Source organism: Phacochoerus africanus, chromosome 8 (assembly GCF_016906955.1).
Source record: "Phacochoerus africanus isolate WHEZ1 chromosome 8, ROS_Pafr_v1, whole genome shotgun sequence".
NCBI lineage: Eukaryota > Metazoa > Chordata > Mammalia > Artiodactyla > Suidae > Phacochoerus > Phacochoerus africanus.
The window spans coordinates 70,639,008-70,665,554 of record NC_062551.1 but is presented as its reverse complement, the minus strand read 5'-3'; the positions used below and the strand labels follow the sequence as shown (position 1 = coordinate 70,665,554).

The 26,547-nt window shown below is 56.9% G+C and overlaps 1 protein-coding gene across 2 annotated transcripts in view; it reads left to right on the top strand.

The window, feature by feature from the left end:
* Positions 1-26,547, top strand: part of CASZ1 (castor zinc finger 1) — a 153,056-nt gene that overhangs the window by 24,468 nt on the left and 102,041 nt on the right. For both annotated transcript variants that reach the window (XM_047791736.1, XM_047791737.1), the window contains exon 2: positions 8,822-8,977. The gene's annotated coding sequence lies outside the window, so the exon portion shown is untranslated. The remainder of the gene's footprint in view (positions 1-8,821; positions 8,978-26,547) is intronic.

Sequence of the window (26,547 nt, the reverse complement as noted above, 5' to 3'; positions counted from 1 at the left end):
CGTTCCCACTGGGGCTCAGGGGGTTACGAACCTGACTAGTATCCATGAGGATTCGGGTTCAATCCCTGGCCTCGATCAGTGGGTTAAAGCTCCGAGGTCGCAGATGTGGCTCAGATCCTGCGTTGCTGTGACTGTAGTGTAGGCGGGTAGCAGCAGCTCCGACTTAACCCTTAGCCCAGTAACTTCCATAGGCTGCAGGTGCGCCCCTAGAAAGAAAACAAAAGAGAATAGTGTGCGTTGTCTTCTGAAGACAGCCCGATGGCCTGCTCCCTTCCTTAAGATGCAGACCTGTGATGATTGCAAAACCTGCTGAGAGACCTGTCAGGAACTGACTCCAGGGTGGGGCCGGGAGGAAACCGGATCCCACTGGCAGCCTGGCTGCTGCAGGATCCTAGGCCCAGCATCACCGGGCACCTGGGGCCTTCTGAGGCCCGGGCATGTGGACAGGAGTAGGAGCATAAGGACCGACGGGACCTGTGACCACGCTGCCGTCTCCTTTCTCCATCCCCAAACTAGAGGCCCAGTTGGCCAGAGGCCCCAGGAACCTCTCCACAACCTTCCTTCCTGGGAAAAAAAAGGGTTTGCCTCTTTTTTTAGGTCTTTTTAAAAAAGGCATGGACTCCCTGATTATAACTCAGGCTCATGGCTCACTGGAAGACACAAAAAACTTGGGAGAAAATAATTTAAAAATATGTAGTATAGTTAAAACCACGGGTTGGCCGAACAGAGAGACCTGGCTCTTGCCATCCAGCACTGTGACTTTGGGTAAGTTACTTAACAGCACTGAACCTCACTTTCCTCATCTTTAAAGTGTGAATTAATGATTGTAAGTGTCTCGGAGGGTGGTGAGGACTCAGTGCATTGATCCATCTAAACTACAGAGCACTGAGCCCGGCACACGGTGTACATAAACATTAACTCCTTCTGTTATTGTGGTTAATAATGATTATTCTACAGCCTTGAGATAATAGGCTTTTACATTTTTTATTAAGAATTTTTTTTTATATCGATGAAATTCTCTCTCTAAACCTGTGCTGTCCAATACAGTAGCCTCTAGGCACATGTGGCTATTTAAACATAGATTAAACTAAAATGAAATACAATTAAAAATTCAGTGCTGGGAGTTCCCATGGAGGCTCAGTGGATGAAGAACCCAACTGGTATCCATGTAGGTTCGATCCCTGACCTTGTTCCATGGGTTAAGGATCCAGTGCTGCTGCAAGCTGCAGCCTACGTTGCAGATGAGGCTCCGATCTGGCCTTGCTGTGGCTGTGGTGTAGGCCGGCAGCTGCAGCTCCAATTTGACCCCTAGCCTGAGAACTTATGCTGTGGGTGCGGCCCTAAAAAATAATAATAATAAGGCAGAAAAAAAATTCAGCCCTGCAGTCACACCGCCACATTTTGAGTGCTCAATAGCCACACGTGGCCAGTGGTTGCTGTACCGGACAGCACCGAAGGTTCTGCTGGGCAACATTCTAAACCAGAGAGGCCTATGCGTTTTGTTACTTGTTTCCTGCTTTCTGTAAATGTCTGTTAGTGGCTGCATAGGAGTCCCCGTTTTGGCTGAATCGCACTTCTTACTGATTTTGAGTCTTAGCTCCTAGGGTGTTGGAGCATCCTCTGGGCTCTGATTGGACCCTCTGGGGTGGCCCTTCCTGGCCCCGTGGCTGTGGTGCTCTCGGATTGGTGCTAGGCAGCAAGGAATTCTGGGATGAGCAGGGACTCGCCTGCTGATTGGCTCCCAGTGGTGGGTACCGGGACAAGGGGTGGGGCCCTGCTTCCCCCAGATGGACCCTGGCAAAGCAGGCGGGGACTGTCCCCCTCAGCCCCCACGCGTCCCCTCACACTGGCTCATCCACACCCTTTACCTCACAGAGTGGACACCAGGGAGAGGAAGGATGAGCTCCGCAAGTAGTAATAATGAGCAATCATGATCGGCCCTCCACTGACCCAAGGGTCCCAGGTGTTCCTCGGAGCCCCCATCCCACCCTGGGAAGCCCCCAAGGAGCAGGTGGCCTTTCTTGGTGGGGAGTGAATGCCGTGGTGGGAGCCTGGTTCCCTGAGGCCTGAGCAGGCCTTCAGGTCCTAGTGAGAATCTTCAGGCTTCCAGAAGGGCCCTGACTAAAGACCATGGTGAGATTCCAGGGTGGGGGTCCTGGGGGGCAGGGAGGGGAGGGAGCAGCTCCGGAAGGACCCTGCAGTGGTGGGTGGCCATCCTGTGACTGGGGTTGGCGGAGTGCCTGGTGGGGTGGCGGGGTGATGCCAGGGCGGTGGCCTGAGCCTCTTCTCCCGCTGGGCAGTCCACGCCCTCCTCAGTGGCCAAGGGCAGGGCTCTGGGTGGGGGGCTGTGGGCAGGGCCATCTGGGTAAGTGACCCCCCGGGGCAGTGGGCAAGACAGATCGGGAGAGCCGAGACTGGACCTGCTGATGTGGCCCTTTCTGCTCGCGGCGGGTCATAAAATATGGCTCAGATTTTCATTACGGGCTCTATCGATTATCTTCTGGGATGGATGAATTATAGAGAACATTAAATTTTTTTTAAAAAGCAAGTGAGAGAGGAAATATCTGAATGAGTTTGGGTGGTCGATGGCAAAAGGGGCTGAGCCACCAAGCCCGTGTGTCCTCCGTCTCCGAGCAGAGTGAGAACCAGAGCACTCGGGGCGGGCAACCCCTGACGCCAGCCCTCAGCCTCCAGGCCTCCTGTGCCTCCCTGGTCCTGGCCTTATGACAGAGGAGGCCTGGGCTCCCTTCGCCTGTGGGCCATCCCCTCCAAGCATCTGCCTGAGTTCTTGGAAGGCTGACACTTGGGTCCTTCACAGGATTCTGACCTCAAGTAGGATCTTGCCCAGGTGGTGGGCCTTTCCTAATGGGAGGTGGGCCCTCGACTCTGCTCTTTTCCCTCCAGGGGCCACCTGGCTCTGGAGAGCATCTTTTGCCTGCTGGGGTCAGGACTGGGATGAGACCTCTTGGGGAAGGTGGACCCTGGGGCTGTTGGCCATCTCAGCTTTTCCCTGCGTCTTGTTCCTTCCATCCCACTGGCTTGGAAGATTTCCATTTTCCTTTAAAAGCTTGGGGGAGCAGTAGCTGGGTTTCATGGAGCATCTGAGTCCAGTTTGGAAAGAAAACCTCCTGGAAGCTCATCCCTCCCTCCCTGGCTTCCTCCTCACCTGCTTCCCTCTCCCTCTCCTTGCCAGGATGCATAGGTGACAGACAGGCCTGGGTTCGAATCACTTCCTGGTGTGTGATGCTGGGTGGGTCACATCCCTCTCTGAGTCTTCGTTCCTTTGCGAGCCAGTGGATTCTTGTGATGATTACATGTATATTCACGTATTAAGGTCCCAAACATGAACTGTTATTAATTTCCTCCTCTTCTGGGGCAGAGGCTGGAGACTTTTCTCCCCTTCTCTTCATTGAGCCCTTTCGATTGATTTTATTTATTAATAAGTGCTTAGAGCACGCCATGTGTGCCTGCTATTTTTCTCAGCATGCTGCACATGATGCATTATTTACTCCTTATAACCATACTTAGGAGGTACTATTATCTTCATGTTACGGATGGGGAGACCGAGGCACAGAGGTTAAAGTAATTTGCACCAGGGTCACACAGCTTGCAAATGGCAGCTCATAGCCAGCAGTCTGGCTCCAAAGTGTAGACGCTAAACCACGAGGGCCTGCTGTCCCAGTGATCTGGTGACGTGGCTCGTGTGTGTGCACACACACGTTTCAGCAGCCCTGCCCTCGCAGTGGTCTCCACGAGGCTGACCCCACGTCTTGACCCCGCACACCGCGTGTGGCCCCCTCAGATCATTTTCAGCATTTTCCAGGGCCCTGTCCTGGGGTGGAGTGTGCGCACACACACACACACACACACACACACACACACACCCCGGCTTCACCTGGGCCACTGTGAAAAGGTGGTGGTTTCCATGGATATCCGTCTCCCTCTGGCGACCCACCCTTTTTTGTATAACTCTGTTCCCCAGAGTTGATTGTTGTTGGCACACAGCTCTATAAACTCATCCAGCAATTAAAAGGGGGTGGGGTGGAGTGAAAAGGAGACAGATAGTGACTGTGGGGTGAGTGACACGCAGGAGGGGCCTCTGGGGCCTGGGTGCCCTCTCGGGCCCCTGTCCCTCCGGCGGGCCAGCACCGGGAGTGCAGAAAGCCGCCCAACCCGCTGGCCCGGAGCTCGGTTCCTGGAGTTCTGAGAACTGGGAACTCCGCCGTCTCTTTCCACGTGAGCCGTGTTCCGGCCCTGCTGATTCCTTCAGGAATCCGAAGGGGCCCCTTCTCAGAGCCGACCCGGCCCTTACCAGGGGCCACCTGAAGCCAGGAGATGCTGGCTTGGGCCAATCTGAATGTTTGCTGCCCTTGTTTGGGTTAATGGTGTATGTGTTTGCCCTGTTTGTGTGCCATCAAATACCTGCTGCGCTGGGCGTACCCGTGGTAGGCTGTGTGAGGTCACGGATGAAAAATGCAGAGAAAAACACTTTCGTGCCACAACACATCGTGTAGGATTTTTTGTATTAAGATGTGGATTTTTTTATTGTCTTTTTTTTTTTTTTTTTCCTTTTCCATACAGCCCTGAAGTTGGGCAATGGGCACGTCTGTGTTTTTGTTTTCACTCCAGGTGGTTTATGAAATCTGCTCGTTAGGGCGCTGTCCTCTCCCCGCCCCGGCCTGATCGTCCACTGCTTTATCCTCTCGGATGCAGATCGTTTCCCGCCACCTCCCAGTGCCTTCTCACACATTCGCCCGGTGAAAAGCAGGGGCTCCTGGGGTCCTGCATCTCAATCTGGAGTCTCTGAGGCAGATGTCACTGCAGTGGGAGGTCCCGATGTGGGGGAGGCAATGGAAATCTCCGTTACCCCCTACCCGGCCTGGGGGTAAAGCCCCTCAGCGCACCCTTTGTCCAGAGAGAAGAAATAGAAGTTGTCCTGTCCCCATAGGCCCTCCTGACTTAGAGTGGCCCTCTCCTAGGGAGCCGTCTTGTCCTCCTCCCTTCAGGGGACAGGTAGGTAGCGTTGGGTGGCTCAGCCCCTTCCTTCTCCAGGAGGTCGTGCCCACAGCTGGGACCCCGTTTACCAGGTAGATCCAGGGGTTCCTCCTGCTCACCAGGTGTGTCACCATAGGCCTCACCCACCTCCCTTCCCCCCCAGGAGGAAGCGCCTAAGTCTGGCCTTTGCCTTTCCTCTGGTCCTGATCTCTGAGTGCTGTCGGGTGGCCCTGGGGGATTGAAGAACCGAGGCTTAGGAGGGGAAGGAGCATTAGGTGTGGGTGGGTGCTGAGATCACGGTGGGGACGAAGGGGAACGTTCATGTCAGTTGGGCCTTGGAGCCGCTCAGCCTGCGTTCAGGCCTGGCTCCAGCACCCGTGAGCTGTGTGACCTTAGGCAGGTCTCTTGGTATCTCTGTGCCTGCCCTCGCTAAGCTAGCCGCAGGGATCATAACCCTTCCTCGCTGGTGTTGTCAGGATGCGAAGAGATCATCCACATGGAGCATCCGGCGTGGTGCTTGGCGAACAGACAGCCTCCAATTAATTCATATCATGACTTCTCACCTCTCCCCTGTGGGCAGATGGTGGACCCCTCACTTCCGGCATGTTCCCTGGCACGTAGAAGGTGCTCAGTCAGTTCTCAACCGGCATCAGTTAGAGGAGCATTAGGTGACCCAGCGTCTCCGTGAACCTGAACGTCATGAATTCATGGTGGTGATGGGGCCGTGGGGACGGGGGCCGGGGCTTAGGGGCGCGAAGCAGAACGGAGCAGGGAACCAGCCCATGCGGGTTCCTGTCGGAGGAGCAGGATGACGCTGATTCTGACATGAAATCGGGGACTTGTTCATGTTCGCACACACTTAGGCGGCCCACCGTGGGCCAGCTGTTGTGCTAAACGCTGGCGACGCAAAGAGAATTAAGACCTGGTCTCTGCCCCCAAGGTGTTAAAGATCCAGTGGTGGAGACAGAGCTGCGAACAAATGGCTTTGGTCCCGGGTGGATTTAAATGCCGCAGTGCAGGCCGCAGGAGCCGCAGCGGGGCCGCGGGGCCTGGAAGGGCGTTCTGGAAGGTCACCTCCGGGAGACTTGGAGGACGAGGGTGCTGGTGGTCAGGAGTGTTTCTGGAGCATTCTTAACGCTTTTCACGCCCCACATTGCTCCCGCACTTGTCTGCTAGGTAGGACGGAAGAAGGCATCATCTCCACGGGACCCGTGAGAGACGGGGCCCCGGGGAGACGACACGGCTTGTCCAGGGGCCCACAGTGAGTTAAGCCGCAGAACCATCCCTCAGAGCCGTGTCTTCTTGTTCTCGGACCAGTGTTCTTTCTGTCCTTGCCCATGGCTTCTCACCCCTCACCCCGAAGCTGCTGGCCAGAGGGCACCATCCTTTGGGCTCTGCACCTACGGACCAGATTCCTGCCCCTGCCCTGGCCCCGGGGCCTGTGCCGTGGGAGGGCCCTGTCCGTGGCAGGCCCCAGGGCCTGTGCCCTGGTTTGGGAAATGGGTCAGGCCACTTGGTTGGGGACAGTCCCGGAACAGAGCCACTCCCTGGCCGGGCTGGAAGCTGGTGGGGATGGAGAGGATGGAGGAGGAGGGGGAGAGGGGCCCAGCCAAACCCGTCTTCAGCTGCTCTTGCTGCCAAAGCTAACAAGGCCCTTCTGCCCTGGGAAGGCCCCTCCCTCAGCTGGTGGAGGCCAGACAAGGGCCGCTCCCCGACCCCCAGGGTCTGGGGCACCCTCTTCTCCTGTACCCGGAACCCCTTTCTGATCCAGGACGTAAGACCCTGGTGTCATTCATGTTCACGGCATGTGTGGTCAGACTCTGGCCCTTCCAGCTCCTCGCCAGGAGTCAGGAGGAGCCTCACCCTCTGTTTCTCTTGCCCTTTTCTGGGCGCAAACGTGTGCCTTGAAGTGGGGCGAGTCAGCACACACACACACCCCACTTCCCCCCCGCCCCCCGCCCCCCGTGTAAGCAGCTGGCTTTCAGGTGGGGCAGGGGTCGTTGTGATGGAGTGTCAGAATAGAGCCCCTCCCCCCCTGGCAGAAGCGGGTTCTGGGGAGGGGGTAGCTGTAGGCCATCCAAGGCACCCCTTCCTCCAGCCCAGAGGTGTTGGGTGGGTGGGCAGGCTGCCCCGGCTTTGGGGGATTCTGGACCAACAGTCAGGGGAGTGTCAGAGCCCAGAGGAGTGAGTCTCCCAGTGGCCCTGAAGTTCCCATTAAAGTGTTTTTTCCTCTTTTTTAAAGAAAAAAATATTCCCAAACTGGAAAACAAAGGAAATCCACTTCCCCCAAATCACACGAAACTCACATTAGGGGCCTGGCGGGAATCCATGGAAACCAGGAAACCCGCTGTTAACCCTGTATAGTGCTGAAGGGTGGGGTGGGAGTGGGGCTGAGCCAAGGCTGGGACCACTGTCCCTGACCCTCCTCGTTGCTGACTCCGGGGAGCTGGTCTCGGTGGCATTGCCCAGAGTGGAGGCAGGGGCGACGCTGATGCTGGAGGTTCTTGCCTTCAGAGCACCAGCTCCCCCCTTCCACTCATCGCCCAACCTTGGGAGGCAGGAGAGGAGGGGTTTGTGCGCTCCAGGGAGGCCCCAGGGGATCTGAGGGCTGGGCCAACTGGGAGAACCTGCCAGGCAGCTGCCCACACCATGCCACACTGTGGAGTCAGTGTCGAGCCTACTCACAGGCTGCAGGAATACACGGGCCAGGCACTGTGGATGCGGCCACCCCCCACCCCACCACCTCCCGCAGAGGAGGATGGAAAGGACCAGTATTTGAGCCACCACCCTCCCTGATGCCAGTCCTGTAGGCAGGATGGGTGTGAGAGCAGACGGACAGCCCCCTCGGGGCTCCTGCCCCCTCCCCCCCCAGGCTGGCACTCTAGGTCTGGGAGCTTGTGTGCCGAGGTTGGCGGTGGTGTGTTTGTGTTTGCACGCACAGGGGCTAAATTCTCTAAAAAGGCTGAAAATATTTACAGGTTTGAAGTTGAAACGCAAACAGGAAAAGCCCTTTAAAAAGTGAGTGTCGTGGATATTCAAAACAGGAATCACCATGGAAACACCACAATATTTGCTTAAATTGACACAAAGGTTGCCGGTAGCAGGGCACCAACTTTCTTTGGCCACGTTTTTTTGGCCCAACACCTATCACAAAGGAATCTCAGCAGCCCCTTTTTGGGGTGTGGGTGTGCACCCTCTTTTTTTTTTTTTTTTTTTTAATAATGAGACGTTAAGGGCATCGGACTAGACCGGGGAGGGGGAAAGAGCAGACACCAAAGGCACCATCCTGGTAGCTCCAGAGACACCTGTTGATTCTGTTTTTAGAGACTCCCATAAGGCCACCAGGGGGTCACGGGAGCAGCTGGGAGCTGGCCGAGGGAAAGTCTGGGGGGAGCGGGAGGTTGGGGAGGCCAGGAGTTGGTTCAGCTGCGTGGGTCTGATGTGGTTTCCAGCGTCAGCTTGGTTCACATCGGGCTCACCTTTCACCCCAGGTGCCGAGTCGAGGTGGTGATCACTCTGTTGTTACCTGGGGTGGCACCCACTTGGCCCCTTTTTTGTTTCTTCCTGTTTGATTCTTTGATTAGATGCAACACCTGCATCGCAATTGGCTAATAATTGTGCAAAGGGTGCATGGTTGTCGGGTCAGGCCTGGCACACACTGCAGCGATGCATCCGCCTTGCCAGGCAAGGCCCCAGAATCGCTTGCCTCACTGGCTGGTTGCTGTGCAAGGTATCCGAACCTCACCCTCTTCCACTGTCCTCTCTGAGTAGCTTTGTGGGTCTCTGTTGTAGCCTAATAATCTGTTTTTTCTTCTCTTTTTTGTAGGCAGACAGACCTCACTGAGTGAAAGCAAAGACCCTCTCCGCCCCACCTGCCTTTGCTGCTGTCACGGCATCGACCCCGCCTGTAAGAAGGGGGTCCTGCAGCTCCCGTGGTGTGTGTTGGAATGGACTTCGGATCCCGGCTTCTTGGGATGCAAAGGTAGCTGCTCCTGATTCCTGAGATGTCGCTGAGAAATTTGGGTGGCCGGTTCGAGGAGTCCTTCTGGGGGGTGGGAGGACTGTGTAGCCCTTTCTCAGTGGTGACAGCTTAGCAGCCCTAAGTGACAGTGAGACTAAGCAGGGTCGAGAGAAGAGCTGGGGCCTGGGAACTGGACATCCGCATGCTGGCCTTGGCTCTGCTGTCAGCTCGCCGCTTTCTCCCCTCTGGGCCTCTGTTTCCCTCCTCATAAAATAAAGAGGGTGGAAGGACTGACCTTGGAGAGTCCTCCCAGCATGACCCCTGTAGGACACTGAATGGTGCCAGCACCGTGCAGGTACTCCAGGGGAGGCCTGTGCCCTGGAGCTACGTGTCGGGTCATTTCTCAGTATTGTATCTGGGAATGGTAGGTCCAGCCTGTCTGTGTGTCTGGCAGCTGCTGCTCTGCTCTGGGTTCTTGTGTGACTCTTGGGGCTCTCTTGGGGGTCCTTCAGCCCAGGCAGGACCCTCCTTAGAGAAGACCCAGGCTTGGAAGTAGCCCCTTGCTTAAGGCAGGTACCTATGCCAAGGATGGGAGTCCATGGGGCACTGTCAGATGTTTACCTGCAGGTGTCAAATGTGGCGGTTCTTGAGGTGGAGGGTTGACACAGCAGATGGCTTATTCCTTTCTGATCATTAGTCGGTCTTCTCTTAAAGATCCAGAGGGAACCAGCCCAGTGGGACTGGGTGTTGGTAACGTTGGTGGACGATGGGGCTGAGGCTCAGGGCCTAGAAACGTGGCTGGAAGGGCAGGGCTGGGGGCTGCTCCTCCCGCGCGTGCGCGCGCGTGTGTGTGTGTGTGTGTGTGTGTGTGTGTGTGTGAGAGAGAGAGAGAGAGAGAGAGAGAGAGAGAGGAACAGACTAGAGTTGGCAGCCCCAGCTCACCCACCTGTGTTCTCCTTCACCATGGGCACCAAGGGCAGGTGTGTCCTGCCCCTCCCTTCAGTGGCCAAGCGCTGCAGCTCTGGACTTCGAACTTGCAGAGAGGAAGCACTTGCCGAGATGGGTGACTTAGTGCCCACTGGGTCTGAGTAGTCTCCAAAGCTGCAGTCCTGGCCATGTGGGGCCATGCCACCTCAGGAACTAGCAGAAGCCCTGGGTAAGACCTAGAGATTTGCAAATCAGATATAAATGTGGCCTTTGGTTGTGGTGATGGAGCAACCACGTGGCTCAGACCCTTCTTCCTGGTGCCCGGAATGCGATCACCATCCAGGGATTGGTCCCTCCACATTGAAGATGTGCCGCCGTTGTCCCTGATGGCGATGGGGCCGTGCTGACTGTTGGCTGGGCAGCCACCTGGCTGGGTTAGCACTAGCACCTGTACATCTCTGTTCCTTCGTGGGCTCTTCTTGCCGAACTCTGCGTCCTTGACGATCACGGGTCTTAGGGTGGAAAGGCCACGTGTCTTCAAGCCTCTGGATGGTCTCCCTGGGATCCTGGACCCCGTGTGTGAGCAGGTTGCCAGAGTGCCTGGGGAGCCCCTTTCGAGGGGGGAAATGTTGGCTGGTTCTGTTCTCAGTGGCAGGTCTTTTGTTTTTTTCATTCCCTCGGCAAAACACGCCCATTAGTTTTTCCCTTTCTGAAGTTTCCACTCACTGTTGACTCCCAGGGGCCGTGCCAGCTGAGATTTGCACCCGGCTTAGGGTACGGGCCCTACGAGTCCTCTGGGGCTCCCACATCCTGGCATTGGCCGTCTCGGGCTTGATAATGAAGCTAGGGAACTTGGAGAGCTCTGAGTGGGAATGTCATGGCCAAGCCCCTCCTCGCCCACCCTGCCCTTTCCAGGTACCACCTTTAGCCATAGACTGGGGTCCTCTGTGGCAGGGGCGACCTGTGGTCTCAGAGGTGTTCTGCCTCGCCACACCAGAGTGTGGGCTTGGGGGCAAGTGTGGGCTTTGGCCTGGTCTGCAGGCCTGATCCTGTCTGGCTCAGATGCTCCCTATTTCTGGCTACACTGCAGAAGATCTGGTTATGTTTATTCAACAGTTCTGATAGGCCTGGTATCTTCCAATCACTAGGGTTAGGGTGACAAGACAGCCTGGTTCTCGTGGAGTTCTGGTTGGGTAAGCGGACAATAAACAAACACATGAAAAACAATAGGGATAAACCATTAGTGTGGAATGGAAATAGGATGAGGCGGTGGGAAGTGACTGTGCAGTCAGAGGAGGCTCCTTTGAGGAGGTGACAACTGAGATGCAGGGGCAGGAAGCGGACAGCCATCTGAAGAGCAGTGGACTATTTCAGCAAGAGAAAACTGGCCTAGAGGAGCTGAGCTTGAGAATCTCATTGTGTTTGGTGGACAGAGAGAGGCCCCAGTGCTGGAAAGTGGATGAGAGGGCCAGGGTCTGTAGGGCTTGGTGTGCCTAGGGAGTTGAGCTTTCTTCTTTGGGTGACAGGAAGCTGCTGGAGGGTTTTAAGCAGGGAGATGAAGTGATCAGATTTTTGTTTTAAATAGATGGCTGGGGCTGTCATGGGGAGGATGGATCGGGAGAGGCAAGGGCAGAAACCAGGAGGCTAGAGGGGAGGCTGCTGCAGCCGCTAGAGTGAGAGGCTGTGGCTGAGACAGAAGAGGGAAATGGAGGAAAGGGGGCAGAGTCTGTGTGTTTAAAGGGAGAGTGAGCTGGACTTGCAGAGACAAGACCCCAGGGTGACTTCTGTGTTCCAGGCCCGCTGATATGTGGCCCTGCATCTACCCTGTCTCATGCCCCTTCCTGACAGTGCCAAGGACAACCCATGGCTTTCAGAGGTTAACATCTTATAGATTAGGGAAGAAACATCATCCTGGGCACTGTGTGGGTTAGTAAGACAGTTTGCTGGAGTGCATTAGGTGCCTCTCAGCCACACCGTGTGGTGAAGGCCCGAGATCTGCTTGTATCAGGCACCGATTTCAGCAGGGACTTCCCAGCTCATGGTCTTTTTGGACCTAAGAGTCTGCACCAAAGCCTGTTTTGTGTCTTTGCTGCACTGGTTCTGTGCCGGGTCTGAGATTGGGCCTAGAAGCTCATAAGGTTCCTCTCGGTGTGGCTTTAAATGTGATCTCTGTTCTCAAGGGTTGAGCTTCTGTACAGCTTCCCCCGTGTGCACAGAACCTCAGTTGATGGGCTTTGAGGGCTGAAAAATGGGGTTTAAGACACCCTCATTTCTGGAGTTCCTGTCATGGTGCAGTGGAAACGAATCCAACTAGGAACCATGAGCTTGTGGGTTTGATTCCTGGCCTTGCTCAGTGGGTTAAGGATCCGGTGTTGCCTTGAGCTGTGGTGTAGGTTGCAGACGTGGCTCGGGTCCTGCGTAGCTGTGGCGTGGTGTAGGCCGGCAGCTGTAGCTGATTCGACCCCTAGCCTGGGAACCTCCATATGCCACAGGTGCAGCCCTAAAAAGCAGAAGGAAAAAAAAAGATACCCTCATTTCCATGAGGCAGCTTACCTGCCAGCCCCAGCTCACTGACAGGGATCCCACCATCTTTCCACAGTCCACAGCGTGAATTGCCATAGGTACCTCACCAGACTTGACCTAGGCCATTGTCCCTTTTTCCAGGGTCCCGGTATCATCTGCTTGGGACGGGGCAGGCAGCTCCAGCAGCGGTGCTGTAACAGCCAAGCCATCCCGACCCCCCTGGGTGGGCACGGCACAGCCCAGACAGCAACCAGGGGCCAGGCTGGAGCGAGCGTGACACTGTCACAGCTGGCTGCAGGGGCCTCAGTGAGTACTTGCCCATGCTGGCAACATATTCCCAGCCATATGGGCCGGCTCAGCCCTCGGAAAGCTCTGGAGGCCTGACCTCCAGGGGGAGTGACAGGAGGGAGCAGAAGGGCAGGCTGGCGACGACATCTTGCGGGGGGTGATGAGGGATGTCCCAGGCGTGCAGCTGGTGCCTCTGGCTCCGAGGGGGTGTCAGTCCGTCTTCCTGGGTGTGTCTGCCGGCATCAAAACCCTGGGCTGAGCCGGCGGGGGCGGGGGTGTCTGGTGGGCAGGCCTGTGTGTCTGCGCATGTGTGGGAGGCTCCTCTGCCTTCTGCCTCCACGGCCTGCACTAGATCCATGGCCTTCAGTCGTAACTGGACTGGACAGTTCTAACTCTGTCCTCCAGGGCTTTGATCTGATGTGGGGCTGGCCGCTCCTGCACACATGGCTGGGTGGGGACACGGTTGCAGGATTAGGAGAGGGAGGTGCTGGCTGAGGGGTGCAGGGGCCCCATCCTCTGCTGTCCCCCACCCCCAGGCAATGCTATGGATGAGTGAACTCCAAGGTCGCAGGCCCTTTGGGCTGAGCAGAGACGTGATGGAGAGATGGTTTGGGGAGAGTTATGGATCCTTCTGACTTCTAATCTGCGTGAGGATTCTGTCTGATGTCGCTGACGTCCCTGCCTTGGGCCTCCTTCCCCCGTTCTCCCCTGTGCCACCCCCTTCCTAGCAGGGTCCTAAGCCCCTGGGTTCTGCCAGGCCCAGACCCAAGGGGGATTGGGCTTGGGAAGGGCTGGCAGCACCTGCCCTCCCTGGAGCTCCCCAGGCTGATGCGGTCGCACTAGAGGATGTGGTAGCCCATGGCTTTGGCAGGGTTAAGGTCTTAGGGACGAGAGGAGGAACACTTTTGTCCTGCCTTCATCCTGTGACCTTGGAGCCTCCGCAGGGAGAACACGCTGGCGGAAGGGAGTCGTGGTGGCCGTGAATGCATTGCTTTCCCTTCCAGATCTTTAGGCTCCCCCTGGGGTTCTGTCTTCTCCCAGCTTCCCTGGCCTCTTGATGCTTGAATCCACTTGGTCCAGGTAAAAGTCCTTCCTCCCAGAGGACACCATACTAAGGCAGCCGCGTGGGGACACTTGGATGTCCGCCCACCTGGATGCCCCCCCCCCCATCAGCTTCATGTTCTCCATCAAATCAGTTCCCAGGATGTTCCCGCCTTCTGCTCACCACCCATTTGGGCTTGGTGTCTTGGCCCTTCGGGAGCAGGAGCCTTTTCTGACCTTGAGCTTTCTTATGGTAGCCTGGGGTTGGGACCCCTGTGGCCAGGACGGTTGAGAGGAGAGAAGGTGTAATTAATTACTAGTTTCTTCTCCAGAAATGCTAATCGGGAAAAGCAATTAAAAGCCACTTTTTTCCCTTAGTAATCTGTGTTGAGAGCTGGTAATGAAGTTTAGGGCCGTTGTGACTCAGTATTTCAGCTTCACCGACTCAAGTCAAAACAATCCAAGCCCAGGAGTTTGCTGGCAGCGGAGCTGGGCCCGGGCAGCAGCTGGGAGTCCTGGTGTCCCCACTCCTCCCGTCGTCCCACCCCTCGCTGTTCCTCCAGCAGAGAGAGTAACAATTCCAGCTGGTAGCCGAGGGTCGGGGCGGCATGGGGACGGGTCCCCTAGGACACCCCTTGCGAGTCCCAGAATCTGGAAATGCATCTTAGGGAAAATGCTAGGACCGGGTACAAGTGACACCCAGTGTGATGCAGACCTGAGGAAGGGTGGGACTGAATAGGGTTGTGGGGGGGAGATGGGGGTCTGGGGTGCCCACCAGGGTGGCTAGGGCTCAGCCACCCGAGACTCAGAGACAGAAGAGGTGGTGGTCCAGATCCTGACCTCTAACCTCTGATCATTCATTTTTTCATTTTCATTCATTCATCACACATGACCGATGCTCGATAACCCTACAAACTGCGGCAGCGAACATACAAACAAGGCAAGAATTCCTGTCCTTGTGAAATTCGCATCTTAGTGGAGGGAGGCAGATGATAAGTGAAATCAAGACATAAAGTAGAGGGAGTTCCCGCTGTGGCTCAGTGGTAACGAACCTAACTAGGATCCATGAGGATGTGGGTTTGATCCCTGGCCTCGCTCAATGGGTTAAGGATCCCTTGTTGCCATCAGCTGCAGTGTAGGTTGCAGACACAGCTCGGATCTGATGTGGCTGTGGCTGTGGTGTAGGCCAACAGCTGCAGCTCCAATTTGACCCCTAGCCCGGGAACCTCCATATGCTGTGGGTACGGCTCTAAAATTTCAATAAATCCATCAATAAGTAGATAAATAAAGTAGATGTTGGATGGCGACGTGTGTCCAGGAGAAAACTGAAGCAAGTTTGGAGAAGAGAACAAGGAAGCACGTGTGGCGGGGGAGGTGGGTGGATGTCTTGTCCTTTTAGGTGTGGCGTCTGGGGACTGTGTCATTGAGATGGTGACGTTTGGGTAAGGACAGAAGGAAGTGGGGGAACGAGCCACCCTAATTCAGATCTGGGAGAAGAGCGTTGCTGTTGGGGAACAGCAAGCGTGAGCTCCGGGCGAGCGGTCGGAGCCCCCCGGCGTACTGGACCACAGCAGGTGTGGCTGCACTTGGGGAGATGCCACGAGAGGTCAAGGGGGTCGGGCGGGGGGTGGGGGCCCAGGTCCTGCAAACCTTGGAGCCAGTGCGAGAACTCGGGCTTTTGCCCCCAGTGAAATAAGAAGCTTTCTGAGGAGTTCTGAGTGGCATGATCTGCTTAGGCACAAGCTCTTTATTAAAAAGCAAGACCCGCCGTCACCGGCTCCTCTCCCCACGGGCCCCTTTGCACCCAGACCCCAGGTGGGTCTGCGTGCACGCCCTCTGGGGCGCTCCTTGGAGCAGGCGCCCTGCCCAGCCCCTGCCCCAGCTCGGGGAGCAGTTCCGAATCGGGGTCTTGTCACTTTAAGCCGCCCCCCGCCCAGCTTCCCTGGCCTGCTTTATCTGAAGTCCAAGTGCACGTTGCTCCAGGACCGATCCGCTTTAGCTAATTAATAATCTGACAGGCGCCACCCAAGGGATTAGCCGCTGAGCTGAGCTCCACCAAGCCCCAGCAAATGAGCCCTGGACTCCTTGGGGACATGGAGGTGACTTTGGGGGGTGCGGGGAGAGGGGACCCCCCGCAGGGGAGCTGTGGCGCTGGGCAGTGTGATAGTGACCCTTCAGGGGAGAGGGCAGGCAGGGGACAGTTGCGAACAGAGCCTCTTGAAAGGAGACCCTTGTCCCAAGACATCAGGGACCTCGGTGTCCCTCGCTGCCCCTTGCAGTCCTGCTCACCCACCAGCAACCGTGCCCACCTGCCAGGTGTTACTAAGGAGCGGGATAGCATTGCCAGATTTAGCAAATAAAAATACAGTGAGATTTGAATTTTGGATAAACAGCAAATAATTTTTTTTACAAGTATGTTGCATGCAGTCTTTTGGACAATGACTAAAAAAGTATTTGCTGTTTATCTGAAATGCAAATTTTGCTGGTTGACTTGCATTTTCTCAGGCAGCCCTGAGCACGCAGGGCCAGGGGCAGCACCCTTGGGGGGCTGCTTGGGGAGTTGGCAAGCAGGGTGGGGCTGGGGCACTGTGACCTCCACTGCCGGGCACTGGGAGAGGAGGATGGAGCAAAGGTCGGCCCCGTGCCGGAATCTCCAGCCTGTGTTTGGACCCCGGTGCCCTTGGATGAGTGGAGTCCAAGTTTCCTCCAAAGGCACCGGGGCCCCTGGGCCGGGGAGCGGGTCCTGGGGCTGCTTCCGCAGGTGAGGCTGCTGTCTGGGAAGAGCCTGGGGCCGCCCCTGAGGGTAAGGCCTGAAGTTGTTGGGGGCGCCTGGGTTGAGGTGGTCCCCCGCTATGGGCGTCTGCCCTAAGCCCAGCGAGAGGCCGGACGGATGGGCTCAGAGCAGACTCAGCAGGTGGTCACCTCACCCAGGCGACCACAGGAACGTCACCGGCTGGGAGGCGGACACGCAGGTCAGGCACGAGGCCAGCTTGCCAGGCAGGGCCCCCTCATGTTGCAAGTCCCCTGGGCACTGACCAGAAATACCCATCGACCACCTCCCTGAGCCTACCCCGAAGGCTGCCGAGGAGCCCCTTGCTAGCTTCTCAGGGAGGGTGTGCCATCCAGTGGGGCCAGATGGCCCGGGATGTCACTCTAGAGGTGGGGACGGTTGGTCTTTATTAGAAACGGTGATGGGGTCCGCCCTGCTCCCTCTCGTGACCCCTCTCACCCGGGCTCCATTCCCAGGGGTCAGAGAACTCCAGGCGGCCAAGGGGGCCTGCTGCCAGCTGGTGGGAGTCCAGCCTCCTGCAGCCAAGGGGCCCGATGCCAGGCGGGCACTGCCCCCGAGGTGGGAGCTCTCGTTCCCGCTCTGTTCTCTAGGAGTTAACAGCATCCTGTGCGGGGAGGCCTCTTCTCCCCAGCCCGGGCTGCCTCCTCCCCGCTTTTCCCGGCACAGCCAGCTGGGGAGTCTTGTGGTGGGAGCAGAAGGGGGCTGAGGGTGCCGAGCCGGGGGGAACCTCTTCCGCTTCCCAAGCTCTCAGCCTCTTCCCCAGCGTGCCCAGCGGTTTGGCCCTGTTTCGCGAGCCGTCTGCTGCCCGTGCTGCCTCTGACCGACATCGTTAGCGTGGGTATTTATATTTCATTAACGACATTAAGCCCAAATGGCATTAAAAGCAAGGCTGGTGATAAATAGCTTATTAATAAACAGGGAGTGCTCCGTGTTGCCTGGCCTCACCCAGCCCTGCGTTAACCCTTGCTGCCCCGGATCTATGTGCTTCCCCCCAAAGATCATCCCCCCCGCCCCCGATGGGCCCGAAGGAGCCAATCATGGCTCTGCGTTCTTCTGGCACCTTGGCAGTCGGTGCCTCTTGGGTCCCAGGCCAGCCACTTCTGGGTCACTCTGGCTCACGAAACCTGGCCACATCCCTTGGGGCATCGGATCAAATCTTCACTACCCTGTCCTCACTAGTTTTGATTCTGGGCATAAAAAATTCAGGAAATGTGGCTTTTCTGGGCTGTAAGCTCAGATCCTTCCATTACTTTGTAGTTCTATCTGAAAGGAGGCTCACAGACTATTTGGAAGCCAAAAGGGTGACACTTATGAAAATGATGACAACGCCGATAGCCACGATCCCAGCAAACATGACCTGAGCACAGCCTGGGAGCCCTCCTGCTAAGCACACCACACGCACCAGCTCCCAGCAACCCAGGGATCGTTCAGCTCAGACTCATTTTTTTATTGGTTTTTTTGGCTGTACCTGAGGCATGTGGAAGTACCAGAGCCAGGGATTGAGCCCATACCACTACGGCAGTGACAATGGCAGGTCCTTAACCCACTGCACCACCAGGGAGCTCCTGGGGCTCATTATTTAAAATTTTATGTATTTATTTATTTGCTTGAGAGTGATGTTTTATTTGGTGGACAAAACTGAGCACTTAAGCCCCAGAGGCAGCATCTCAAGTAGCCCTGAGAAAACTGCTCTGGGGAGGCGAGGGGGGAGCTAGGATCTATAGGAGTTTTGCACCAAAGGGCAGGTGGTAGGAATAAAAGATTACTGCTAATAACAGAAAATGAGACATCTCAAGTTCAGGAATTTGGCACTTTTCTGCCTCTGGGAAGATGCAAAGGCCTGGGCTCCCTGAAATCATTCCTTTGATATGCACCTCATGCTCTGGGGCCAGTGTCCCAGACTCTGGGCTCATTTTTTAAGTGGGAATAAGTGGGAAAACCAATACCCAGGAACACGAAGCAGGTTCACCAGCGAAAGCCCACGTCACACAGCTGCTGGCACCGGGGCATAGGCTGCCATGGTGCTGGGCCCCTGTCCCCGTGCAGTCTTCCCCCAAAGGAGGGCCTGCAGCAGAGGGGCCTCCAGCCTTGCTGCCCTTCGAGCTCTGGGACTCGATACCTCTGCCTGGGTGAGTGGACCTGCACAGGCTGGCCGCTTAGAGGGCACCGCCATGCACCTAGGACCCAGAGGGGCCAGTGGGGTGTCTGTGGTCCTGCAGAGGCCTCAGTGGACTTCTGCTTCTGGTTGGAGCAGCTTCTATGTCATGCCTCTTGAGCTGTATCAGCCAGAGTGTGTTTGTTGAGGGTTTTAAGTTAGTTTAAGTTTATTTGGAGTTTCTTGGATGTAGGGCTGTCTCTAAACACTTCCAGGAAATGGGGCAGACTCAGCCCTGGGTCCCCTCACACCCACCACAGCTCCTTAGCCAAATTATCTGAAGGCAAGAGGAGAAACTGGAGCCTGTCTGCACGTAGGCCCCTCTTCGATCTCTCAGTCCTGCAAACCTGAGTGGTCCCAGATGCGCAGGGATCTCCTTGTCTTCCCTGCCCATTAGGGGCTGCCTGGGCCCAAGCCTGGCAGAAGTGGGGGCAGGGGCTCTCTCAGGAATTGGCAACATGGAAGGGAGAGGGGGAGGGGGAGCCGAGGTGAAAATGTTTCCGAGGGGAGGGTGGCAGCAGAGGGCGCGTCGCCGGAACCATCTGGTTGCGTCTGGTGGAGCACTTGGGGAAGATGGAGAGCTAATTAATTAGCAGGATGCCTGCTGCCTCTGCCAGGGGCCTGGACTGCTCCTCCCAACTCCGTGCCAGGCTGGGGAGGAAGGTGGGGAGCAGTGACCATAGGGCTCCTCTTCCAGGAGGAATTCCACTTCTCAGCTTGGTGGATGGAAGCCTGGCCACCGCGCAGGGCACAGCAATCGGGAGGGGAGCCAGCAGGGAGGTGATGCTGGGGCTGTTGGGGAGGTTGGAGTCACACCTGCTTCTCCTCCTGGGAAGGCCTTCGAGCTTGTCCTGGGCCGTGCAGGCCCCCGGCCAGCCCAGCATGGCGTGATGGGTGGCTGGGCATGGGGTCAGGCGTGTCACCTGCATTACACTTGGCATGGGTTACACCAGGGACCAAAGAACCTGGGACAGGAGCAAAAGTGGGGGAAAGGTCAGCCAGGCCTGCCCCTACCTGGATCTAGTGGTCAGACAGGAAAATTAACAGAGAGAAAGTGATGATGGAGCGAGACAGACTTTGGAACCAGGCCACCCTGAGTTGCCATCAGGCCCGCCGTCTTGTACAGGTGTGGTGGTCACGTCACCATGCTTAGCCTCGGTATCCGGCTCTGTGAAAGGGGCACAAAGCACCTTCTTTGCAAGGATATTGTCTCAAGTGCCTGGGACAGGGCCTGGGACCCTGAGATGCTGCATGCGGGGCTGCTGCCACCCTTATTGCTGTCAGACCCCCTCCTGATCTCTGTCGCTAAAGTTCTATTTGAGAAACAGGAGAGAAACCGGGTAAAGAATACAGTGTGTGTGGCAGGGCATGGCCTGCCCCTTCTGGCTGGGAGGCTGGGCCACTCCGGGGGCTTCTGGAACGCGTGTTCCAGTGCTCGGCTCAGGCGGGGCAGGAGCAGAGGAGAGCCCGGGCGAGGGGAGCACAGCGTGCCCCACTCTCCGCGCGAGCCTGTCTCGGAAGGGGAACCAAGTATGAGTGTGACACCCCTGGTTCCAGGCGGCCGTGGGGAGCAGGAGGGGTGTCTGCAGCGTGGCTGCCCCGATGCCAGCTGCGATGAGGCAGGGTCTCCCCTCCTCTGCTCGAATGTGCCCTCTCGTAGTGGACTGGGCCTTGGTCGTGAGCACGCCTCACCATCCTGCCACCTGCAGAGGCAGGGACAGGGAAGGCAGCTTCTGCTCCCTCCTTCACGCCGGCTGGGCCGTGTTCTATCCTCCTGGGCTCTTCCCTGGAGTCTGGGTAGAACGCCTCCCTTCTGCCGCTGGGACCTGGCCGTGTTGTCGTCGTAACATCAGCAGAGGCTGTTGCTTCTGGGTGCCGCTGGTCTTGGCCCCTAGCCAGCTCCCCCACCGTGGGATTTGATCAGCCCACCCGGTTGTTAAGGGACAACCAGCCTCTGCAGGCCCGCACCTTCCCCAACGTGGCTCTTCTTCCCAGCCCCACCCTTAGGCCAAGGCCAGAGGCCGGGCGCAGGCTTGGGAGGGGGTCATGGAGTGGCCGATGGCTCCTGGAGTGAAGGGTCTCTGTGCTTTCTTGCCTTGGTAGGCTGGCACAGCCTCTTGTCGCTTATCACCCCTAGGATCTCTGAGAACGCACCCCTGGTTGGGGGGGGCGGAGTCCTTGTGGGGAGAAGCCTGCTTTGCGCACAGGATCTCAGAGCCACCCAACTCCATGAGGGCTGAGGGGAGGGCGCCGGGGTCAAGGCTGGAGGACAGTCCCAGGGAGCAGGAGACGTGCCCTGCGGGCAGACCGGGCAGTGGCCAAGGGACTGGGCCTTGTGGCTTGACGGGCAGGTCTTTGCGTGGCTCAAAGCCCACCCCAGATCCAAAGCTTTCTCCTTTCCCTGCTCCCTGACTCCAGCTCACCTTCCCCTGGCCCCGCGCTCCGTCCCCATTGCAACCGCCACCGCCGCCGCCACCGCCGCCGGGAGAGGGGAAGGGACCCAGGACCAGGGCTCAGGGCATGCACTGCTGTCCTGGCTCCGGCCTGCCTGTCCAGGGCACGCTGGTGCCCGCCACAGGCAAGGGGAGCCTTCCTCTGAAGCCACTGGACCTGGGAGGGGGCCACGTGCATATTCCTTCCTCCAGGAACCCTCGCCTACATTCATTTTCTTTTCACCACTATTTTTTCTGGGGGTCTAATTAAAGACTTGGAGCCATTTACAGCCTGTGGTTGGCTTTTTATTTGGGTCCTTGGCAATTACCTCCTGCCCTAAAATAAGTTTCGATAGAACAGGGGTAGGATTTGTCTTCCTAGCCAAGTTCTCAGCTTTAATTTTGCCGTGGTGTGTGTGTGTGTGTGTGTGTGTGTGTGTGTGTGTGTGTGTGTGTGAAGACGTGTAAAAAGGACTTTCCTTTCTCCCTTTTCCAAATCCTGCCTCCTACTCCCTCTTCTCACTGTCCCCATCTCAAGTGTCCTGAGGCCAAGGCCAAGCCTGGACAGCAGGAACAGTATGTCCTCAGTGTCACCCGGCCTGGAGGCCACTCGGTGACAACAGGCAGGTCATCCCAGTGTCTTCACCTGTGAATGGGGCCAGCTGGGCTGGGCCCGCCCGAGGCTTCCCTGCCCTGCTGCTCTGGAAGGAGACCTCTTGCCACAGCAGAGTCGGTCATCCCTGGACTGGGGACACCGCCACCAACAGAAACAGGCCTTGCTCTCTCCTGCCTGCGGCGCAGCGCCTATTTCAGTAGGACAGTTAGTTAATCGTGTTCCCCCAGCTCTCCCCGCTTTACCCCTCCCGGTCGGCCTGGCCACCCTGAGAGCCGTGTGATCACCCCACTTTAAAGATGAGGCTCCCTGTAGCCAGAGATAATTAGTGGCTTTTCTGATGTCACTTGGCTTGTAGGGGACAACCTTGGAAATCAAACCCGGGTCCTCTGATCCTCCGAAACCCACACCCAGGACCTGCTTCATAATTTGTGGGGCCCGGTGCAAAATGAAAATGCAGGGCCCCCTAAATCTCAAATTATTAAGAATTTTACGAGGGCAGCTGCAGGACGTTGACCTGGGCACATGTCCTTCTGGCTGTGGGGCCCTTGCCCGCCCAGAAGGCTGGACCTGCCCACGCCCCCTGGAATCGCCTTCACCTGTTTGCCTCTGCGCTCACCTGCATGGTGAGGGGTTAAATCAGGGCCAGCTGGGCTCTGTGTCCCCGGCCACCGCGTCATTCCGCTGCAGATGGAGCCCTCTGGCTTGTCCCCATTCTGGCCTGTTCTGCTCAGCCTCCTACCCTGCCCTACCTTATGAGCAAGCACTTAGCTTGGCACGGCATGGGTCTTCCAAGATCCCTTGAGCCTCCTAGGGTCCCCCAGGCCTATTTAAGGTGCATCAGTCAAAGAGAGGACAAAGAGGGTTGGGCGAGAACTCCCTTCTGGGGCAGAGGATGAAGATTTGGGGGGACCGATCCTCACAGCCCCATTCAGGAGCCGTACAAGGTCTCTTTGCCAAGCTGAACCAGGTGGTGACCTGCCAAGGTATCCCGGTCAGGCAGGGCCCTGATTGCTGCCTTTGGGGTAGAAGGTCAGGCATCCTTGGGGCAAATCTGGAAACTTCCTAGCTGGTAGTCGGAGCCTTGGTGTGGCCACGGAATCTTGCGGGGTTCACAGAATTTTCCCAATCCTGGCTGGATTGATGGAGTGCATTGTTGGGCAGGTGTATACTGGTGTCTGCCTGCGTTCTGGTGAGGACAGAGCCCTCTGTGTGCCGAGCAGCTATTTAAGTGAGAGCTATCAGGCTCTCGCTGGCTGCCCTGGAAGGAGCAGCCTCTGCTGCCCAGCTTGGGACCACGTACCTTGTCAGCACATGCCTTCCCAGCACCCTTTGTCTCTCCTGGGTACCAAAGTCCCAGTGATAGCACCCCGCCCCCCCTTTCCACCTGCTTCTCATGAAACCTTCCTGATTCTGGACCTTGGGTGAACTTCAGGATGAAATGGGTCCTAAAAGCCACAGCAGCTGTTTTTATGGGGCGGGGCGGGGGGGGGGGGGAATGACAACTCTATCTAAATTGAGGGGACAGGATGGGGGTGGGAATCCCATAGGCGGAAGTTCTGAGGCGGTTTGATCATAGGAGAGAGTGCCCGAGTTTCCAAGGACTGATTAGATGGCATGCCAAGTGTATTAAATTTTGCAGACATTTTAACAGCAATATGCTAGATAGTTGGGTGTCCCCTGAGGCGGCTGGATTTTTTATATCCTTCACAGAAGGTCGGAACCCTCTTCTGCCTGCCGCCCCCCCCCCCACCCTGTGCTCCGTGCTTGCCTCTCTCTCTCCCTCCCTCCCTTCAACAATTTTCCTTGCTTCTTGCTCTCTGCTCGTAGAGAAACTAAATGACACCTCTGGTCCCTGCCCGACAGAGGGCATATTCTGTCCCTCCCGCCCTCCCGTGGAGATGGGGGGCGGGGGGAGGCTCCAGGGCAGGAGGTGGGTTTGAATGGGGGGGCTGATTTCTAGTTCTTCTCCCCTTTCCCTTTCCTCCCCCCATTTTGGAGATTGTCGTAAGACCTACTCCCTCCCTCCTTATTTTTATAGGGAAGAAAAAGGCAGGAAAAGAATCCATCTGGCATATGAATAATTGAAATGGCTCAACTCTGTTCCTGTTGCTGCTGTTTGTTCTCGGCTCCCCCGGCCCCCAGCCCATCCCCCTGAGTGCGGGTCTCTGAGCAGAGGAGGTGTGGGCCTTCGGAGAAGGTTCTCGGCAGAGGCCCAGGGCCCTCCTAATCTGGAGCTCCTTCTCTCCCTTGCATCCATAGGTCTGAGTGTGGGGTGTTCAGCGATGCGGTTGGCATCCTTCAAGTGTCCGTGTGGGCGGCCTGCCCCTGGCAAGAGTCTCCCCAAATGCCACTTTAACTAGAATGGTTCCTTTCGCCCTTGGCGTCAAAGGGACAGCTTCCCCTGACCTTGATTTCCCCCAGGGTCCCCCTGGGTTTTCTGGCTCCTGTCCAAACTCCTACCCCCGGCCCCCACCCCTCTGTCCTCAGCCACAGCAGCCCAGGGGCTCCTGCTTGGGGAAGGCTCCTGCTTGGGGAACACCGGCCTCTGCAGTCCTCACTGCACTGCCTTAGCCCTGCCTCTGGGGGCTGGCACCTAGCTCAGAGGAGCCCTCACCCACCCCCACCCCCTCGTCCTGCCCAGCCAAGGGCTTTCACCTTCTTCACTCTGTCTAACGTGGCCTTTGGGTCCGGAGCCGTGAAAGCCAGAGCCTTTTAACCTTCTTTCCACCGAGACAAGGTGGGGGAGAAAGCACCATGGCAGGAGGTTGGGGCAGGGGCCGAGATGGGACCCCCCCCTACCCCGCTCACATCGCCAGCCTGTCCCGTCCCAGAGGCGGGACCAGCTGCACACCAAGCCTCCGTGTCCGGGCGGCGAGTCCACTGTCTCTTTAAAACCATTTAGAGGCAAAACAAAAGAACTTTAGTGCATTAATTCTAGATGAAGATGCGTCTCCAGATGACAGGCTGATCCACATTATTCCCCGTAAGACGACTCCCCCCGCCCCTTCCGGCCCCCTCTGCCCAGCTCTTTGTCGTCACGCATGTGTGTGGAAGACTGGCACAGGGCTTGCCGTCGTGTGCTTCCTGCTCAGAACGTCGGCACTTCTGTGGGCCTGCTCGGGACCTCAGGTTTGGGTCACGTGTGAGGCCTTGACTTGGAGCCGTGGGTGCTATGGTTGTAAAGTGCTGTGAGCACGTGTGTGCTTCCAAACTGCTGCGTGGCCGCGGGGGTCGGGGGGCGGGCAGGGGGACATGAAAAGTGGTACAGGGGTCCCTTTCCCCGGAACTTTCTGGGTCGGGTCTCATAAAATGCCCCTGCAGAAAGAGGGGCGTGAGCAACATGGAAGATAATCCAGCTTTTTTTTTTTTTCTTTTCTTTTCTGGGTTTGTTTAAAAAAAAAAAAAAGCCAAAAAAACGACCCATGAAGCAAAAAATAATTCAGAGGAAATTCAAATCAGGTTTGTTAATATATAACTATATATGTGTGTGTATGTATGTATATGTCGTTTATAAAGACTCCCACACATGTTATAAAAGCTGCAAAATGTCTGGCATTCCAAGGCCTGGTACGAATAATTAGATATTTATATCCAATAAAACTGGTTTGATGGGGAGATCATTTGCCTCCATGTGGATTCTCAGTTGAGGACGAGTTTCGGTGGTTGCGTTTGTTTTTTCCCTGACAATAAAACCAGGCGGTTGGCACCAACAAGTGTATTTCCCATAAATATCTAAATCTCTTTTTTCCACCGTGGGCTCTGCTAGACGGGCCCCGTCATGCCAGCCCAGCTCTGCTCTCTGCTCCCGCCTGGCATTCTTGCTGGAGCAATGTGGGCGCCGCGAAGCCCCCTCCGGTCCCCCGGGCGCCTGCATGCCTCGTGCGCACCCTCCATCCACACCCAGCCTTGGGACCAGCCCCCGCGGGTCTTCTCTCTTTTCTTTGCTCTTTTTTTGTTCCTATGAACAGTTCCCTGGAATGGAGCTTCTGCCCTCATTCCTTAAAGCCCAACCTAAGTACTTTTCTGATTTCATTAGGCACCTGCTACCCCCAATTTTCAGCTTCTCTTCCTCGGCGCCCCCCCTTTCCTGACCTCCTGGCCGTTGCCGTCAGGGCCTCCAGCACAGTGTGGGGCGGCCCTGGGGAGCTAGTCTGCCTCCCTGCCCAGCTTGGGGAGACCCCCACCCTGATTTCTCTCCCATCTGTTGTGAACAGATGGAGCCAGAAGGAGCCATAGATGGCCGTGCCCTCCCTCTCCCATTCTACGGATGGGGAGCTGAGGCCCCAAGAGGGGCAGCTGGGGTTCTGCACTGGGACCAGGCTGAGCTGGGGCGGGACGCACAGCCCCTTGACCTCCAGCCAGTCCTGGGAGTGTGGACGAGACACAGGCCTCACTCAGTCTGCCCCTCGGCGGGCGATGGTTTCTGTGAGAAGTGGGGCAAGTGGCCTCACCTCTGGGCCTCGCTTCTCCGTCTTTGTAACGTGGTGTTGGTAATTCTCATCTCTAGGGTCGCCGAGAAGAGTAAGTGAACCAGCAGGTGACAAGCTCCTAGGCCCGTCCACCTACGTTGGTGGTGGTCGGCGTGCACCCTGACTGTAAATTGGGGACTCGCCGTGACCCCGGGCTGAGCCCTGCCCACGAAGGCGACACCCACGTGGCAGGGTTGCTTTTGCTCCTTTCTCCCCGTGAGAGGCTGTCACCCTTTCGGGAGGGGCCTGGCTGGGATCAGAGCACCTCGCAGCTTCCCAGAGGTCAGGCCCTGCTGGCTCAGCTGGGAACAGTGAGGGCGTTAGCAGAAGGCACAGCTGGAGTGTGGAG